The sequence below is a fragment of the Bombina bombina genome, chromosome 7 (genome assembly GCF_027579735.1).
Source record: "Bombina bombina isolate aBomBom1 chromosome 7, aBomBom1.pri, whole genome shotgun sequence".
In the NCBI taxonomy this organism is placed as follows: Eukaryota; Metazoa; Chordata; class Amphibia; order Anura; family Bombinatoridae; genus Bombina; species Bombina bombina.
Window position 1 is genome coordinate 616,640,979 of NC_069505.1, and position 19,319 is coordinate 616,660,297.

The following is a 19,319-nucleotide window of genomic DNA, read 5'->3' on the forward strand; positions in this document are numbered from 1 at the left end:
AGAGTTGCTTACGCAAGCGGCCAGCCTCAAAAACGTGCTCGTGCACGATTCCCCCATAGGAAACAATGGGGCTGTTTGAGCTGAAAAAAAACCTAACACCTGCAAAAAAGCCGCGTTCAGCTCCTAACGCAGCCCCATTGTTTGCTATGGGGAAACACTTCCTACGTCTGCACCTAACACCCTAACATGTACCCCGAGTCTAAACACCCCTAACCTTACACTTATTAACCCCTAATCTGCCGCCCCCGATATCGCTGACCCCTTTATATTTTTTTTAACCCCTAATCTGCCGCTCCGTAAACTGCCGCTACTTACATTATCCTTATGTACCCCTAATCTGCTGCCCCTAACAGTGCCGACCCCTATATTATATTTATTAACCCCTAATCTGCCGCCCACAACATCGCCTCCACCTGCCTACACTTATTAACCCCTAATCTGCCGAGCGGACCTGAGCGCTACTATAATAAAGTTATTAACCCCTAATCCGCCTCACTAACCCTATAATAAATAGTATTAACCCCTAATCTGCCCTCCCTAACATCACCGACACCTAACTTCAATTATTAACCCCTAATCTGCCGACCGGAGCTCACCGCTATTCTAATAAATGTATTAACCCCTAAAGCTAAGTCTAACCCTAACACTAACACCCCCCTAAGTTCAATATAATTTTAATCTAACGAAATTAATTAACTCTTATTAAATAAATTATTCCTATTTAAAGCTAAATACTTACCTGTAAAATAAATCCTAATATAGCTACAATATAAATTATAATTACATTGTAGCTATTTTAGGATTAATATTTATTTTACAGGCAACTTTGTAATTATTTTAACCAGGTACAATAGCTATTAAATAGTTAAGAACTATTTAATAGTTACCTAGTTAAAATAATTACAAAATTACCTGTAAAATAAATCCTAACCTAAGTTACAATTAAACCTAACACTATACTATCATTAAATTAATTAAATAAAATACCTACAATTACCTACAATTAAACCTAACACTACACTATCAATACATTAATTAAATACAATATCTACAAATAACTACAATGAAATAAACTAACTAAAGTACAAAAAATAAAAAAGAACTAAGTTACAAAAAATAAAAAAATATTTACAAACATAAGAAAAATATTACAACAATTTTAAACTAATTACACCTACTCTAAGCCCCCTAATAAAATAACAAAGACCCCCAAAATAACAAAATGCCCTACCCTATTCTAAATTACTAAAGTTCAAAGCTCTTTTACCTTACCAGCCCTGAACAGGGCCCTTTGCGGGGCATGCCCCAAGAAGTTCAGCTCTTTTGCCTGTAAAAAAAACATACAATACCCCCCCTAACATTACAACCCACCACCCACATACCCCTAATCTAACCCAAACCCCCCTTAAATAAACCTAACACTAAGGCCCTGAAGATCTTCCTACCTTATCTTCACCATACCAGGTTCACCGATCCGTCCTGAAGAGCTCCTCCGATGTCCTGATCCAAGCCCAAGCGGGGGGCTGAAGATGTCCATGATCCGGTCGAAGTCTTCATCCAAGCGGGGCAGAAGAGGTCTTCCATCCGATTGAAGTCTTCATCCAAGCGGGGCAGAAGAGGTCTTCCATCCGATTGAAGTCTTCATCCAGGCGGCATCTTCTATCGACATCCATCTGGAGCGGAGCGGCAGCATCCTGAAGACCTCCGACGCGGAACATCCATCCTGGCCGACGACTGAACGACGAATGACGGTTCCTTTAAATGACGTCATCCAAGATGGCGTCCCTCGAATTCCGATTGGCTGATAGGATTCTATCAGCCAATCGGAATTAAGGTAGGAATATTCTGATTGGCTGATGGTCCAATCAGCCAATCAGATTGAGCTCGCATTCTATTGGCTGATCGGAACAGCCAATAGAATGCGAGCTCAATCTGATTGGCTGATTGGATCAGCCAATCGGATTGAACTTGATTCTGATTGGCTGATTCCATCAGCCAATCAGAATATTCCTACCTTAATTCTGATTGGCTGATAGAATCCTATCAGCCAATCGGAATTCGAGGGACGCCATCTTGGATGACGTCATTTAAAGGAACCGTCATTCGTCGTTCAGTCGTCGGCCAGGATGGATTTTCCGCGTCGGAGGTCTTCAGGATGCTGCCGCTCCGCTCCAGATGGATGTCGATAGAAGATGCCGCCTGGATGAAGACTTCAATCGGATGGAAGACCTCTTCTGCCCCGCTTGGATGAAGACTTCAATTGGATGGAAGACCTCTTCTGCCCCGCTTGGATGAAGACTTCGACCGAATCATGGACATCTTCAGCCCCCCGCTTGGGCTTGGATCAGGACATCGGAGGAGCTCTTCTGGACCGATCGGTGAACCTGGCAGGGTGAAGACAAGGTAGGAAGATCTTCAGGGGCTTAGTGTTAGGTTTATTTAAGGGGGGTTTGGGTTAGATTAGGGGTATGTGGGTGGTGGGTTGTAATGTTGGGGGGGGGGTATTGTATGGTTTTTTTTACAGGCAAAAGAGCTGAACTTCTTGGGGCATGCCCCGCAAAGGGCCCTGTTCAGGGCTGGTAAGGTAAAAGAGCTTTGAACTTTAGTAATTTAGAATAGGGTAGGGCATTTTGTTATTTTGGGGGGCTTTGTAATTTTATTAGGGGGCTTAGAGTAGGTGTAATTAGTTTAAAATTGTTGTAATATTTTTCTTATGTTTGTAAATATTTTTTTATTTTTTGTAACTTAGTTCTTTTTTATTTTTTGTACTTTAGTTAGTTTATTTCATTGTAGTTATTTGTAGGAATTGTATTTAATTTATTTATTGATAGTGTAGTGTTAGGTTTAATTGTAGGTAATTGTAGGTATTTTATTTAATTAATTTAATGATAGTATAGTGTTAGGTTTAATTGTAACTTAGGTTAGGATTTATTTTACAGGTAATTTTGTAATTATTTTAACTAGGTAACTATTAAATAGTTCTTAACTATTTAATAGCTATTGTACCTGGTTAAAATAAATACAAAGTTGCCTGTAAAATAAATATTAATCCTAAAATAGCTACAATGTAATTATAATTTATATTGTAGCTATATTAGGGTTTATTTTACAGGTAAGTATTTAGCTTTAAATAGGAATAATTTATTTAATAAGAGTTAATTAATTTCGTTAGATTAAAATTATATTTAACTTAGGGGGGTGTTAGTGTTAGGGTTAGACTTAGCTTTAGGGGTTAATACATTTATTAGAATAGCGGTGAGCTCCAGTCGGCAGATTAGGGGTTAATAATTGAAGTTAGGTGTCGGCGATGTTAGGGAGGGCAGATTAGGGGTTAATACTATTTATTATAGGGTTAGTGAGGCGGATTAGGGGTTAATAACTTTATTATAGTAGCGCTCAGGTCCGCTCGGCAGATTAGGGGTTAATAAGTGTAGGCAGGAGGAGGCGACGTTGTGGGGGGCAGATTAGGGGTTAATAAATATAATATAGGGGTCGGCGGTGTTAGGGGCAGCAGATTAGGGGTACATAAGGATAATGTAAGTAGCGGCGGTTTACGTAGCGGCAGATTAGGGGTTAAAAATAATATGCAGGGGTCAGCGATAGCGGGGGCGGCAGAATAGGGGTTAATAAGTGTAAGGTTAGGGGTGTTTAGACTCGGGGTACATGTTAGGGTGTTAGGTGCAGACGTAGGAAGTGTTTCCCCATAGCAAACAATGGGGCTGCGTTAGGAGCTGAACGCGGCTTTTTTGCAGGTGTTAGGTTTTTTTTCAGCTCAAACAGCCCCATTGTTTTCTATGGGGGAATCGTGCACGAGCACGTTTTTGAGGCTGGCCGCGTCCGTAAGCAACTCTGGTATCGAGAGTTGCAGTTGCGTTAAAAATGCTCTACGCTCCTTTTTTGGAGCCTAACGCAGCGATTCTGTGGACTCTCAATACCAGAGTTATTTTAAAGGTGCGGCCAGAAAAAAGCCGGCGTTAGCTACGCGGGTCCTTACCGACAAAACTCCAAATCTAGCCGTATGTTATTTCTATTAATGTCAGGAGCAAAAACACAACACGTCCTCTCATTAAAAAAGCAAGGTCGTTATGAGTCTAAAATGGCGGATTCTGAGTAGCTGGGAGTGTCTGTGAGGGAGTGTCTGATGTTGATTGGCTCTAATGTGTCAGGCGGCTGTGACATAAAGGGTCAAAGTTTCCACAATGATGACACATAGGGGCGGATCGAACATCGCCATGTGTTCGCCCACAAACGCGAACGCGAACAACCTATGTTCGCTGTGAACCGTTCGCGGGCGAACAGTTCGGGACATCACTATTAATTAGTTGTTATTAATAATATTGTTGCCACAAATATCCCTTTTCAAGCTTTAATAAATTATTTATGACATGCTACAGATTTTAATGTTTGAGCATTCTTTTCTATTGGCTAGATTTAGAGTTTTGTCGGTAACGACCCGCGTAGCTAACGCTGGCTTTTTTCTGGCCGCACCTTTAAAATAACTCTGGTATTGAGAGTCCACAGAATGGCTGCGTTAGGCTCCAAAAAGGGAGCGTACAGGCATATTTAACGCCACTGCAACTCTCGATACCAGAGTTGCTTACGGAAGCGGCCAGCTTCAAAAACGTGCTCGTGCACGATTCCCCCATAGAAAACAATGGGGCTGTTTGAGCTGAAAAAAAACCTAACACCTGCAAAAAAGCCGCGTTCAGCTCCTAACGCAGCCCCAGTGTTTCCTATGGGGAAACACTTCCTATGTCTGCACCTAACACCCTAACATGTACCCCGAGTCTAAAGACCCCTAACCTTACACTTATTAACCCCTAATCTGCCACCCCCGCTATCGCTGACCCCTGCATATTATTATTAACCCCTAATCTGCCGCTCCGTAAACCGCCGCTACTTACATTATCCCTATGTACCCCTAATCTGCTGTCCCTAACACCGCCGACCCCTATATTATATTTATTAACCCCTAATCTGCCCCCCACAACGTCGCCTCCACCTGCCTACACTTATAAACCCCTAATCTGCCGACCGGACCGCACCGCTATTATAATAAAGTTATTAACCCCTAATCCGCCTCACTAACCCTATAATAAATAGTATTAACCCCTAATCTGCCCTCCCTAACATCGCCGACACCTAACTTCAAACATTAACCCCTAATCTGCCGACTGGAGCTCACCGCTATTCTAATAAATGTATTAACCCCTAAAGCTAAGTCTAACCCTAACACTAACACCCCCCTAAGTTAAATATAATTTTAATCTAACAAAATAAATTAACTCTTATTAAATAAATTATTCCTATTTAAATCTAAATACTTACCTGTAAAATAAATCCTAATATAGCTACAATATAAATTATAATTATATTATAGCTATTTTAGGATTTATATTTATTTTACAGGTAACTTTGTATTTATTTTAACCAGGTACAATAGCTATTAAATAGTTAAGAACTATTTAATAGCTAAAATAGTTAAAATAATTACAAATTTACCTGTAAAATAAATCCTAACCTAAGTTACAATTAAACCTAACACTACACTATCAATAAATAAAATAAATAAAATACCTATAATTATCTACAATTAAACCTAACACTACACTATCAATAAATAAATTAAATACAATTCCTACAAATAAATACAATTAAATAAACTAACTAAAGTACAAAAAATAAAAAAGAACTAAGTTACAAAAAATAAAAAAATATTTACAAACATTAGAAAAATATCACAACAATTTTAAACTAATTACACCTACTCTAAGCCCCCTAATAAAATAACAAAGCCCCCCAAAATAAAAAAATGCCCTACCCTATTCTAAATTACAAAAGTTCAATGCTCTTTTACCTTACCAGCCCTGAACAGGGCCCTTTGCGGGGCATGCCCGAAGAAATTCAGCTCTTTTGCCTGTAAAAAAAAACATACAATACCCCCCCCCAACATTACAACCCACCACCCACATACCCCTAATCTAACCCAAACCCCCCTTAAATAAACCTAACACTAAGCCCCTGAAGATCTTCCTACCTTATCTTCACCATACCAGGTTCACCGATCGATCCAGAAGAGCTCCTCCGATGTCCTGATCCAAGCCCAAGCAGGGGGCTGAAGAGGTCCATGATCCGGCTGAAGTCATCATCCAAGCGCGAGCTGAAGAGGTCCATGATCCGGCTGAAGTCATCATCCAAGCGGGAGCTGAAGAGGTCCATGATCCGGCTGAAGTCTTCTATCAACGGCATCTTCAATCTTCTTTCTTCCGGATCCATCTTGCAGACCTCCAATGCGGAACATCCTGCTGGCCCGACGGACTACCGACGAATGAAGGCTCCTTTAAGGGACGTCATCCAAGATGGCGTCCCTCGAATTCCGATTGGCTGATAGGATTCTATCAGCCAATCGGAATTAAGGTAGGAAAATTCTGATTGGCTGATGGAATCAGCCAATCAGAATTAAGTTCAATCCGATTGGCTGATCCGATCAGCCAATCAGATTGAGCTCGCATTCTATTGGCTGTTCCGATCAGCCAATAGAATGCGAGCTCAATCTGATTGGCTGATCGGATCGGCCAATCGGATTGAACTTGATTCTGATTGGCTGATTCCATCAGCCAATCAGAATTTTCCTACCTAAATTCCGATTGGCTGATAGAATCCTATCAGCCAATCGGAATTCGAGGGACGCCATCTTGGATGACGTCCCTTAAAGGAGCCTTCATTCGTCGGTAGTCCGTCGGGCCAGCAGGATGTTCCGCGTCGGAGGTCTGCAAGATGGATCCGGAAGAAAGAAGATTGAAGATGCCGTTGATAGAAGACTTCAGCCGGATCATGGACCTCTTCAGCTCCCGCTTGGATGATGACTTCAGCCGGATCATGGACCTCTTCAGCTCCCGCTTGGATGATGACTTCAGCCGGATCATGGACCTCTTCAGCCCCCTGCTTGGGCTTGGATCAGGACATCGGAGGAGCTCTTCTGGATCGATTGGTGAACCTGGTATGGTGAAGATAAGGTAGGAAGATCTTCAGGGGCTTAGTGTTAGGTTTATTTAAGGGGGGTTTGGGTTAGATTAGGGGTATGTGGGTGGTGGGTTGTAATGTTGGGGGGGGGTATTGTATGTGTTTTTTTTACAGGCAAAAGAGCTGAATTCTTTGGGGCATGCCCCGCAAAGGGCCCTGTTCAGGGCTGGTAAGGTAAAAGAGCTTTGAACTTTAGTAATTTAGAATAGGGTAGGGCATGTTTTTATTTTGGGGGTCTTTGTTATTTTATTAGGGGGCTTAGAGTAGGTGTAATTAGTTTAAAATTGTTGTAATATTTTTCTGATGTTTGTAAATATTTTATTATTTTTTGTAACTTAGTTCTTTTTTATTTTTGTACTTTAGTTAGTTTATTTCATTGTATTTATTTTTAGGTATTGTATTTAATTAATGTATTGATAGTGTAGTGTTAGGTTTAATTGTAGGTAATTGTAGGTATTTTATTTAATTAATTTATTGATAGTGTAGTGTTAGGTTTAATTGTAACTTAGGTTAGGATTTATTTTACAGGTAATTTTGTAATTATTTTAACTATTTTAGCTATTGTACCTGGTTAAAATAAATACAAAGTTACCTGTAAAATAAATATAAATCCTAAAATAGCTATAATATAAATATAATTTATATTGTAGCTATATTAGGATTTATTTTACAGGTAAGTATTTAGCTTTAAATAGGAATAATTTATTTAATAAGAGTTAATTTATTTCGTTAGATTTAAATTATATTTAACTTAGGGGGTGTTAGTGTTAGGGTTAGACTTAGCTTTAGGGGTTAATACATTTATTAGAATAGCGGTGAGCTCCAGTCGGCAGATTAGGGGTTAATGTTTGAAGTTAGGTGTCGGCGATGTTAGGGAGGGCAGATTAGGGGTTAATATTATTTATTATAGGGTTAGTGAGGCGGATTAGTGGTTAATAACTTTATTATAATAGCGGTGCGGTCCGCTCGGCAGATTAGGGGTTAATAAGTGTAGGCAGGTGGAGGCGACGTTGTGGGGGGGAGATTAGGGGTTAATAAATATAATATAGGGGTCGGCGGTGTTAGGGGCAGCAGATTAGGGGTACATAAGGATAACGTAAGTAGCGGCGCTTTGCGGTCGGCAGATTAGGGGTTAATAAGTGTAGGCAGGTGGAGGCGACGTTGAGGGGGGCAGATTAGGGGTTAATAAATATAATATAGGGGTCGGCGGTGTTAGGGGCAGCAGATTAGGGGTACATAAGTATAACGTATTTGGCGGTCGGCAGATTAGGGGTTAAAAATATTTAATCGAGTGGCGGCGATGTGGGGGGACCTCGGTTTAGGGGTACATAGGTAGTTTATGGGTGTTAGTGTACTTTAGAGCACAGTAGTTAAGAGCTTTATAAACCGGCGTTAGCCCAGAAAGTTCTTAACTACTGACTTTTTTCTGCGGCTGGAGTTTTGTCGTTAGATTTCTAACGCTCACTTCAGACACGACTCTAAATACCGGAGTTAGGAAGATCCCATTGAAAAGATAGGATACGCAATTGACGTAAGGGGATATGCGGTATGGAAAAGTCGCGGCTGAAAAGTGAGCGTTAGACCCTTTCCTGACTGACTCCAAATACCGGCGGTAGCCTAAAACCAGCGTTAGGAGCCTCTAACGCTGGTTTTCACGGCTACCGCCAAACTCCAAATCTAGGCCTATATTAGATACTTTCACCCATTATAGCTGTTTTAATAATTTAACAAATGAATGCAACAAAAATATTAAATTATTTAATCATAAATTACATCATTATTTTGTTTGTTTTTTTAAATCAACATAATCTTAAAAAATATATTATTGTTGTTTTAAATTTAATTTTAAACATGAAAACAATTGGTAAATTTCTAGTATTACTTTATGGTGTTGATTTTGTAACATAAGCGTTCTTACATCTTAATTAATAAAATCTATTAAATCACATGGGAAATTATGAGTTATTTTATCAGATAGAAATTCTTTTTTTTTTTTTTTTTTCAGTGTGTACTTGGAAAACAGGTTATTATCAGTGCAAACTAAATATTGAAAATGCTTTTCTTGTAAAATCTTTCTGTGCAGTTTTATTCCAACAATCATCGTGTTCACAATCCAAAACAAAAGGATGGTTAACATTATGTTAAATCTTACATTGTGTTTATTGTACTCACTGAATGAAAAAAAATCACCATATTACTAAATATTTATTTAATACAAAAGAAATAGCCAGTTTTACTTTTTTTTATAATATTTGTATAACAGTTTATATTTTTTAAGGTTTATTCTACCATAAATACTAAAAAAAAACATTTTTAATCTGATCATCTTTATTTACTTTTTATAATTTCTCTATAATTAAATAATTATACAGCATCATATCTTACATTATTACAACTTAGTTTTACATGTAGTCTCATGTAGTAATTTTTATAATAAATAATTGTTGTGCATTCACATGTATATACAAATCAATAACAATTCCAATTAATATTCCTTGTCCTTTAAACATCTTAATTGTCTAATACATTTATGAATTATATATACTAATTGTATATATATATATATATATATATATATATATATATATATATATATATATATATACATACACACACACACACACAGAGAGAGGGCACAGTGTCACCCCAGTGCAACTCATATCTGGTGTAACAGTAGTGTAGATTTAAAAAAAAAAAAACACTTTTTTGACTGTGTGAAATAATAGCAGTCAGTTTCCTTCACACATGTACGTTTCAGTGCCTGCCTGCCAGGGCACAGTGTCACCCCAGTGCAACTCATATCTGGTGTAACAGTAGTGTAGATTTAAAAAAACAACACTTTTTTGACTGTGAAATAATAGCAGTCAGTTTCCTTCACACGTGTGCGTTTCAGTGCCTGCCTGCCAGGGCACAGTGTCACCCCAGTGCAACTCATATCTGGTGTAACAGTAGTGTAGATTTTAAAAAAAACAAAACACTTTTTTGACTGTGTTAAATAATAGCAGTCAGTTTCCTTCACACGTGTGAGTTTCAGTGCCTGCCAGGGCACAGTGTCACCCCAGTGCAACTCATATCTGGTGTAACAGTAGTGTACATTTAAAAATAAAAAATTTTTTTTGACTGTAATAGATTGAATAGCAGTTAGTTGTCTGCAAGCGTGTGTGTCAGGCCTACAGCGTCTACTCTGCCAACTTCTGCCAGTGCACAGTGCCACTCATATCTGTTGTCACAGTAGCTTGCACGCATAGTACCACTAATCGAAAAAAAAATGACAGGCAGAGGCAGGCCACCCCGCAGGGGCCGTTGTGTTCGTGGTGCTGTGATTCCCTTTGGCCCTAGAATAATGCCCAGTGTTCAGAGGCCACATACCCCGAACTCGAACAGTTCTGAGGACATAGTTGACTGGCTAACACAGGACACCCAATCTTCTACAGCTTCCGCTCGGAACCTTGATGCACAATCCTCCTCCAGCTTAGCTTCGGGCACCTCTCAAGTTACCACTCGCCCGCCTGCCACCACCACCAACACTAGCACCACAGCCGCTTCACTTGATCCGTCAGAGGAGTTATTTAAACATCAGTTGGAAGAAATGAGTGATAGTGATCTGCAACCATTATTGACAGAGGATGTAGATAACAGGGATATGTCTCAGTCAGGCAGCATTACACACATGGACGTACGGTGTGATGATGATGATGATGTTGTACCCGCTGCTGCTTCCTTTGTTGAGTTGTCAGATACAAGTGAAGCGGTTGATGATGACGATGCGTCCGTGGATGTCACGTGGGTGCCCGCTAGAAGAGAAGAAGAACAGGGGGAAAGTTCAGATGGGGAGACAGAGAGGAGGAGGAGACGAGTTGGAAGAAGGGGGAGGTCGTCGCAAGGAGCTAGTGGCACAGTCAGACAGCATGCATCGGCACCCGGGGTCAGCCAGACAGCACGCCAATCAACGCATGCTGTTGCCACCACCAGAATGCCGTCATTGCAGAGCTCAGCAGTGTGGCATTTTTTTTGTGTGTCTGCCTCTGACAACAGCGATGCCATTTGCAACCTGTGCCAAAAGAAACTGAGTCGTGGGAAGTCCAACACCCACCTAGGTACAACTGCTTTGCGAAGGCACATGATCGCACATCACAAACGCCTATGGGATCAACACATGAGTACAAGCAGCACACAAACTCAAAGCCGCCATCCTCCTCCTGGTCCAGCATCTTCAACCACGTCAACCACTGCTGTCCTCCTTGCCCCCTCTCAACCATCCGCCACTCCGTGTCTCGCCTTGAGCAGTTCCTGCTCATCTGCCCACAGTCAGGTGTCTGTCAAGGACATGTTTGAGCGTAAGAAGCCAAGTGTCACAAAGTCACCCCCTTGCCCCGCATCTGACAGCTGGCTTGACTGAACTCTTAGCCCGCCAGTTTTTACCATACAAGCTGGTGGAGTCTGAGGCGTTCAAAAAATTTGTATCTATTGGGACACCGCAGTGGAAGGTACCCGGCCGAAATTTCTTTGCACAAAAGGCAATCCCCAACTTGTACTCGATTGTGCAAAAGGAAGTAATGGCATGTCTGGTACACAGTGTTGGGGCAAGGGTCCATCTGACCACTGATACCTGGTCTGCAAAGCATGGTCAGGGCAGGTATATCACCTACACTGCGCATTGGGTAAACCTGCTGACGGCTGCCAAGCATGGAATGCGTGGCTCTGCAGAGGAGTTGGTGACACCGCCATGACTTGCAGGCAGGCCTGCTGCCACCTCCTCTACTCCTCCTACTCCATCCTCTTCCATAACCTCCTCGGCTGAGTCCTCTTCTGCTGCTGCGTCTTGCTCCACATCAACAGCACACCCCCAGCTCCCCAGGTACTATTCCACATCCCGGATACGGCAGTGTCACGCCGTCTTGGGGTTGACTTGCCTGAAAGCAGAGAGTCACACCGGACCAGCACTCCTGTCCGCCCTGAACGCACAGGTGGATCAGTGGCTGACTCCGCCCCAACTGGAGATCGGCAAAGTGGTTAGTGAATACAGAAGAAATTTGGTGGCGGCATTGAATTTGGGCAAGTTGACACATGTGCCGTGCATGGCACATGTGTGTAATCTGATCGTACAACGCTTTGTGCATAAGTACCCAGGCTTACAGGACGTCCTGAAGCAGGCCAGGAAGGTGTGTGGCCATTTCAGGCATTCCTACACAGCCATGGCACACTTTTCAGATATCCAGCGGCGAAACAACATGCCAGTGAGGCGCTTGATTTGCGATAGCCCGACACTTTGGAATTCAACACTCCTAATGTTCGACCACCTGATCCAACAAGAAAAAGCCGTTAACGACTATTTGTATGACCGGGGTGCTAGGACAGCCTCTGCGGAGCTGGGAATTTTTTTTGCCATGTTACTGGACGCTCATGCGCAATGCCTGTAGGCTCATGCGTCCTTTTGAGGAGGTGACAAACCTAGTCTGTCGCACCGAAGGCACCATCAGCGACATCATACCATTTGTTTTCTTCCTGGAGCGTGCCCTGCGACGAGTGCTGGATCAGGCCGTAGATAAGCGTGAAGAGGAAGAGTTGTGGTCACCATCACCACCAGAAACAGCCTTATCAGCATTGCTTGCTGGACCTGCGGCAACGCTGGAAGAGGATTGTGAGGAAGAGGAGTCAGAGGAGGAATGTGGCTTTGAGGAGGAGGAGGAAGACCAACCACAACAGGCATCCAAGGTGCTCGTTGTCACCTATCTGGTACCCGTGGTGTTGTATGTGGCTGGGGGGAAGAACATACCTTCAGTGAGATCACTGAGGACGAGGAACGGGACATGAGTAGCTCGGCATCCAACCTTGTGCAAATGGGGTCTTTCCTGCTGTCGTGCCTGTTGAGGGACCCTCGTATAAAAAGGCTGAAGGAGAACGACCTGTACGAATTACCGCAAGTCGGAAAGGATGCAGCAGTTCCAAAATAAATTAAAAAGTATGCTTTACACAGCTTATAAGGGTGATGTCACAGCACAACGGGAATCTAACAGGGGAAGAGGTGAAAGTAATCCTCCTCCTCCCACGACCACGCTGGCAAGGACAGGACGCTTTACAGACATGTTGTTGATGGAGGACATGCAGAGCTTTTTAAGTCCTACTAATCACCACAGTCCTTCGGGGTCCACCCTCAGAGAACGACTTGACCGACAGGTAGCAGACTACCTCGCCTTAACTGCAGATATCGACACTTTGAGGAGCGATGAACCCCTTGACTACTGGGTGTGCAGGCTTGACCTGTGGCCTGAGCTATCCCAATTTGCGATTGAACTTCTGGCCTGCCCCGCTTCAAGTGTGCTGTCAGAAAGGACCTTCAGTGCAGCAGGAGGTATTGTCACTGAGAAGAGAAGTCGCCTAGATCAAAAAAGTCTAGATTACTTCACCTTTATTAAGATGAATGAGGGATGGATCCCGAAGGGACTGACAGTGGGCGGTACATTTGACTAAAAAAGGCCTAATGAGATGAGCTGCCTTGGGCTAAAAATGGTCCACACGCTGCTGTATTTTATCTCTGAATGCCGGATGACTTGCGTGACTTATCCGCCACCAACTAGGGTTCAAGCCGCAATGTTTTAGGGCACTTTCTGCCTGGGAAACAAACATTAATTTTTCTGGCCGCTGCTACAGCAGCGGCTGCAACAATACCTAATTTTTCAGGCATGTGTACATGCCTAATTTTTCTGGCCTCTGGTGCTGCACTGTGGCTTCAAAAACCAAACCAAAAAAAGGCACATAACAGGGATTAAACTGATAGGAATAGTACTACTTAACACACCACTCCTATCTGGTGGCACATTGGATTGCACGCGCAGTGTTCCAAATTTGAAGTAGGAGGTCCGACCAAGCATCTTTTTCCATCTCCTGGTTCCTAAAATCGATGCCTTATACACGTCCCCTGATAGGGGACGTAACAGGGATTAAACTGATAAGAATAGAACTACTTAACACACCACTTCTATCTGGTGGCACATTAGATTGCACGCGCAGTGCCCCAAATTTGAAGTAGGAGGACCGACCAAGCATCTTTTTCCATCTCCCGGTTCCTAAAATCGATGCCATATACACGTCCCCTGATAGGGGAAGTAACAGGGATTAAACTGATAAGAATAGTACTACTTAACACACCACTCCTATCTGATGGCACATTAGATTGCACGCGCAGTGCCCCAAATTTGAAGTAGGAGGACCGACAAAGCATCTTTTTCCATCTCCCGGTTCCTAAAATCGATGCCATATACACGTCACCCTGATAGGGGACGTAACAGGGATTAAACTGATAAGAATAGTACTACTTAACACACCACTCCTATCTGATGGCACATTAGATTGCACATGCAGTGCCCCAAATTTGAAGTAGGAGGACCGACCAAGCATCTTTTTTCATCTCCCGGTTCCTAAAATCGATGCCATATACACGTCCCCTGATAGGGGACGTAACGTGGATTAAACTGATAAGAATAGTATTACTTAACACACCACTCCTATCTGGTGGCACATTAGATTGCACGCGCAGTGCCCTAAATTTGTAGAAAGAGGACCGACCAAGCATCTTTTTCCATCTCCCGGTTCCTAAAATCGATGCCATATACACATCCCCTGATAGGGGACGTAACAGTTATTAAACTGATAGGAATAGTACTACTTAACACACTTTATAATAACGCAGAGAGAGGCAACGCAGAGAGAGGAGTCTGAAGAAGAGGAGTCAGAGGAGGAAGGTGGCTTTGAGGAGGTGGAAGACCAAACACAGCAGGCGTCCTAGGGGGCTTGTTGTCACCTTTCGGGGACCCTTGGTGTTGTACGTGGCTGGGTGGAGGAAGGGACCTTCAATGACATCAGTGAGGACAAGGAATGGGACATGGCTAGCTTGGTATCCAACCTTGTGCAAATGGGGAGTTTGCGGTTGTGCAAATGGACTGTTTGCGGTTGTTTGCGGTGCGTTAAAGGGACAGTCTAGGCCAAAATAAACTTTCATGATTCAGATAGAGCATGTAATTTTAAACAATTTTCCAATTTACTTTTATCACCAATTTTGCTTTGTTCTCTTGGTATTCTTAGTTGAAAGCTTAACTTAGGAGGTTCATATGCTAATTTCTTAGACCTTGAAGCCCACCTCTTTCAGATTGCATTTTAACAGTTTTTCACCACTAGAGGGTGTTAGTTCACGTATTTCACATAGATAACACTGTGCTCGTGCACGAGAAGTTATCTGGGAGCAGGCACTGATTGGCTAGACTGCAAGTCTGTCAAAAGAACTGAAAAAAGGGGCAGTTTGCAGAGGCTTAGATACAAGATAATCACAGAGGTTAAAAGTATATTATTATAAATGTGTTAGTTATGCAAAACTGGGAAACTGGTAATAAAGGGATTATCTATCTTTTAAAACAATAAAAATTCTGGTGTAAACTGTCCCTTTAAACGGGGAGTTTGGTCTGTCACTGTGAAGCGGGCGTAACCCTTACACTACCTAATCGATACAACATCATACCTGATGTTTTAAAGCACGTTGTTCCAAACAATTTAGGAATGTTAGGTGATTTATGCCCTTTATGGATTAAAACCAGACTCTGCATCAACTATGTAATTTTCCATGGGAGTTTTGCCATGGATCCCCCTCCGGCATGCCACAGTCCAGGTGTTAGTACCCTTGAAACAACTTTTCCATCACTATTGTGGCCAGAAAGAGTCCCTGTGGGTTTTAAAATTCGCCTGCCTATTGAAGTCTATGGCGGTTCACCCGGTTCGCCCGTTCGCGAACAGTTGCGGAAGTTCGCGTTCGCCGTTCGCGAATGCAAAATTTTAGGTTTGCGACATCACTATTAGAGAGTTAAGGTGGAAGAGAAGAGAAGGAGAAAGAAAAGGAAGGATGAAGAGACCTGAAGTGGGAGAAAGAATACAGGAATTATGTAACATTGCCAAGGTCAACATATTATTGTTTAATTAGTTGTTATTAATAATATTGTTGCCACAAATATCCCTTTTCAAGCTTTAATAAATAATTTATGACATGCTACAGATTTTAAAGTTTGAGCATTCTTTTCTATATTAGATACTTTCACCCATTATAGCTGTTTTAATAATTTAACAAATGAATGCAACAAAAATATTACATTATTTAATCATAAATTACATCATTATTTTGGTTGTTTTTTTAAAATCAACATCATCTTAAAAAATATATTATTGTTGTTTTAAATTTAATTTTAACCATGAAAACAATTGGTACATTTTTAGTATTACTTTATGGTGTTGATTTTGTAACATAAGCGTTCTTACATCTTAATTAATAAAATCTATTAAATCACATGGGAAATTATGAGTTATTTTATCAGATAGAAATTCTTTTTTTTTTTTTTTAGTGTGTACTTGGAAAACAGGTTATTATCAGTGCAAACTAAATATTGAAAATGCTTTTCTTGTAAAATCTTTCTGTGCAGTTTTATTCCAACAATCGTGTTCACAATCCAAAACAAAAGGATGGTTAACATTATGTTAAATCTTACATTGTGTTTATTGTACTCACTGAATGAAAAAAAATCACCATATTACTAAATATTTATTTAATACAAAAAAAATAGCCAGTTTTACTTTTTTTTTATAATATTTGTATAACAGTTTATATTTTTTAAGGTTTATTCTACCATAAATACTAAAAAAAAACATTTTTAATCTGATTATCTTTATTTACTTTTTATAATTTCTCTATAATTAAATAATTATACAGCATCATATCTTACATTATTACAACTTAGTTTTACATGTAGTCTCATGTAGTGATGTCCCGAACTGTTCACCCGTGAACGGTTCACGGCGAACATAGTATGTTCGCGTTCGCGGCTGTGGGCGAACACATGCGATGTTCGATCCGCCCCCTATGTGTCATCATTGAGGAAACTTTGACCCTGTATGTCACAGCCTTCTGACACATTAGAGCCAATCAACATCAGACACTCCCTCACAGAACCTCCCAGCTACTTGGAAGCCGCCATTTTAGACTCATAACGACCTTGCTTTTTTAGTGAGAGGACGTGTTGTTTTTGTGTTGCTGACATTATACTGAAAAAGATAGCTAGGCTAGTGTATTTAGTGTCCACTACAGTCCAGAAGGACTCATCTCATCTCTGCTGCAAGGACAGCACCCCAAAAAGCCCTTTTTAGGGCTATAATTCGAGCCGTTTTTTTGTTTGTTTTTTTTTCGTATTTTTATTAGCATTTGCCTGGCTTTCAACCTGTGTTTGTGAGGCTCACAGCATATGCTGTGATTACTGCCACCACTGATATCTGCCTAACAACATTAGTTTTAATTTAACCAACAAATTTTTTTAATTATTTTGCTAGTGTAATTTTTTTTCATTTTCTATCAGGCCTGTGTCACACAGCATATACTCTGGTTCATTGCTCTGTGCCAGCCACCAGTGTTAATATCCGTTTATAACATTATTTTAAATTTTAAAAAAAAAATTTAAATAATTTTGCTAGTGTAATCTAATTACATTTTCTATCAGGCCTGTGTCTGTCAGGCTCACACAGCATTTTTTTTCAGTCTTTTGGTTAATTGCTCTGTGCCAGGCAGCCACCACTCATATCTTCTTCACCTTAATTTAAATTAAAAAAAAAAAAAACGTTTACATTTTTTGATAGTGTAATCTAATATCATTTTCTGTCAGGCCTGTGTGTTTTGCTGACATACAGAGCCTACTGTGTTTACTTGCTGCCCTCCCTAGTCTATGAGCCACGACTCATATGTGTTTAACCTTTTTTTAAATTCCCCCCTCCAAAAAAAAAATTAAATCATTTGTCTAGTGTAATCTAATAGTATTTTCTATCAGGCGTGTGTGTATCTGACTTACAGAGCCTACTGTTTTTAATAGCTGCCCTTCCAAGGCATCAGCCACGACTCATATCTATGTGCTTAACCTTTTTCTTTAAATTTCCCAAAAAAATCTTTAAATCATTATGCTAGTGTAATCTAATTTTATTTTCTATCAGGCCTGTGTCTAACTGTCTATCTGACTTACACAGCATACTGTTGTTAATTGCTACCCTACGTAGCAGCCAGCCAGTGCGACCACTCATATGTGCATTGCACTTCTTAACATTATTTTAATATTAAAATATTAAATTTTAAATTATTTTGCTAGTGTAATCTAACTTAATTTTCTATCAGGGCTGTGTTTATTTGTCACTTACACAGCATACTGTGTTAAATTGCTGCCCTACCTACCAGCCACGACTCATATCTGCCAGCCTGTGTGCCAGGCCCAACTAGCCAATTAGTGCCACCAATCATAGTTGTTGTAACAGTATTGAAAACATTGTGAATCATCACTTTTTTGACTGTCAATCTGCAGTCTAGTAGTGCCATTGAATTGCAGTTCCCTCCTGCCTGCCAGCCTGTGTGCCAGGCCCAACTAGGCAATTAGTGCCACCAATCCTAGTTGTTGTAACAGTATTGTTAATCTTTAAAATTACAAATTGTTTGCTTGTGATTCATCAGTTTGCTCGTGCCATTGAATTGCACTTCCCTCCTGCCTGCCAGCGTGTTTTCCAGGCCCAACTTGCCAATTAGTGGCACCAATCATAATTCTTGTAACAGTATATAAAAAATTTAAAATCCTAACAGGGTGAGTAACAGGTATTAAAATGCTAAGAAGAGTAATACTTAACACAACCGAGTTACCATGGTTCCCAGACCGCATGTTTTGTTATTATATTTTGTAAGGGTAATCATGCAGGCCATATAGACCTCCACCGATAGGGTGAGTAGCAGCTATTAAAATGCTAAGGACATTACTACTTAACACAACATAGTTACCATGGGTCCCAGACCCAGAGCAGATGTCTTATTATTATATTTTGTATGGGTAATCATCCAGGCCGTATAGACCTCCCCAAATAGGGGGAGTTACAGAGATTAAAGTGCTAAGAATGGTACTACTTAAAACACAACCTAGTTAACATGGGTCCCAGACCGCATGTCTTATTATTATATTTTTTCAGGGAAATCAAGCAGGCCATATAGACCTCCCCCAATAGGGGGGGTAACAGGGATTAAAGTGCTAAGAAAAGTACTAATTAACACAAGCTAGTTACCATGGGTCCAACACCGTGTGTCTTGTTGTTATACTTTGTCAGGGTAATCATGCAGGCCATATAGACCTCCCTTGATAGGGGGAGTAACAGGGATTACAGTTCTAAGAATAGTACTACTTAAACACAACCTAGTTACCATGGGTCCTAGACCGCATGTTTTGTTGTTATACTTTGTCAGG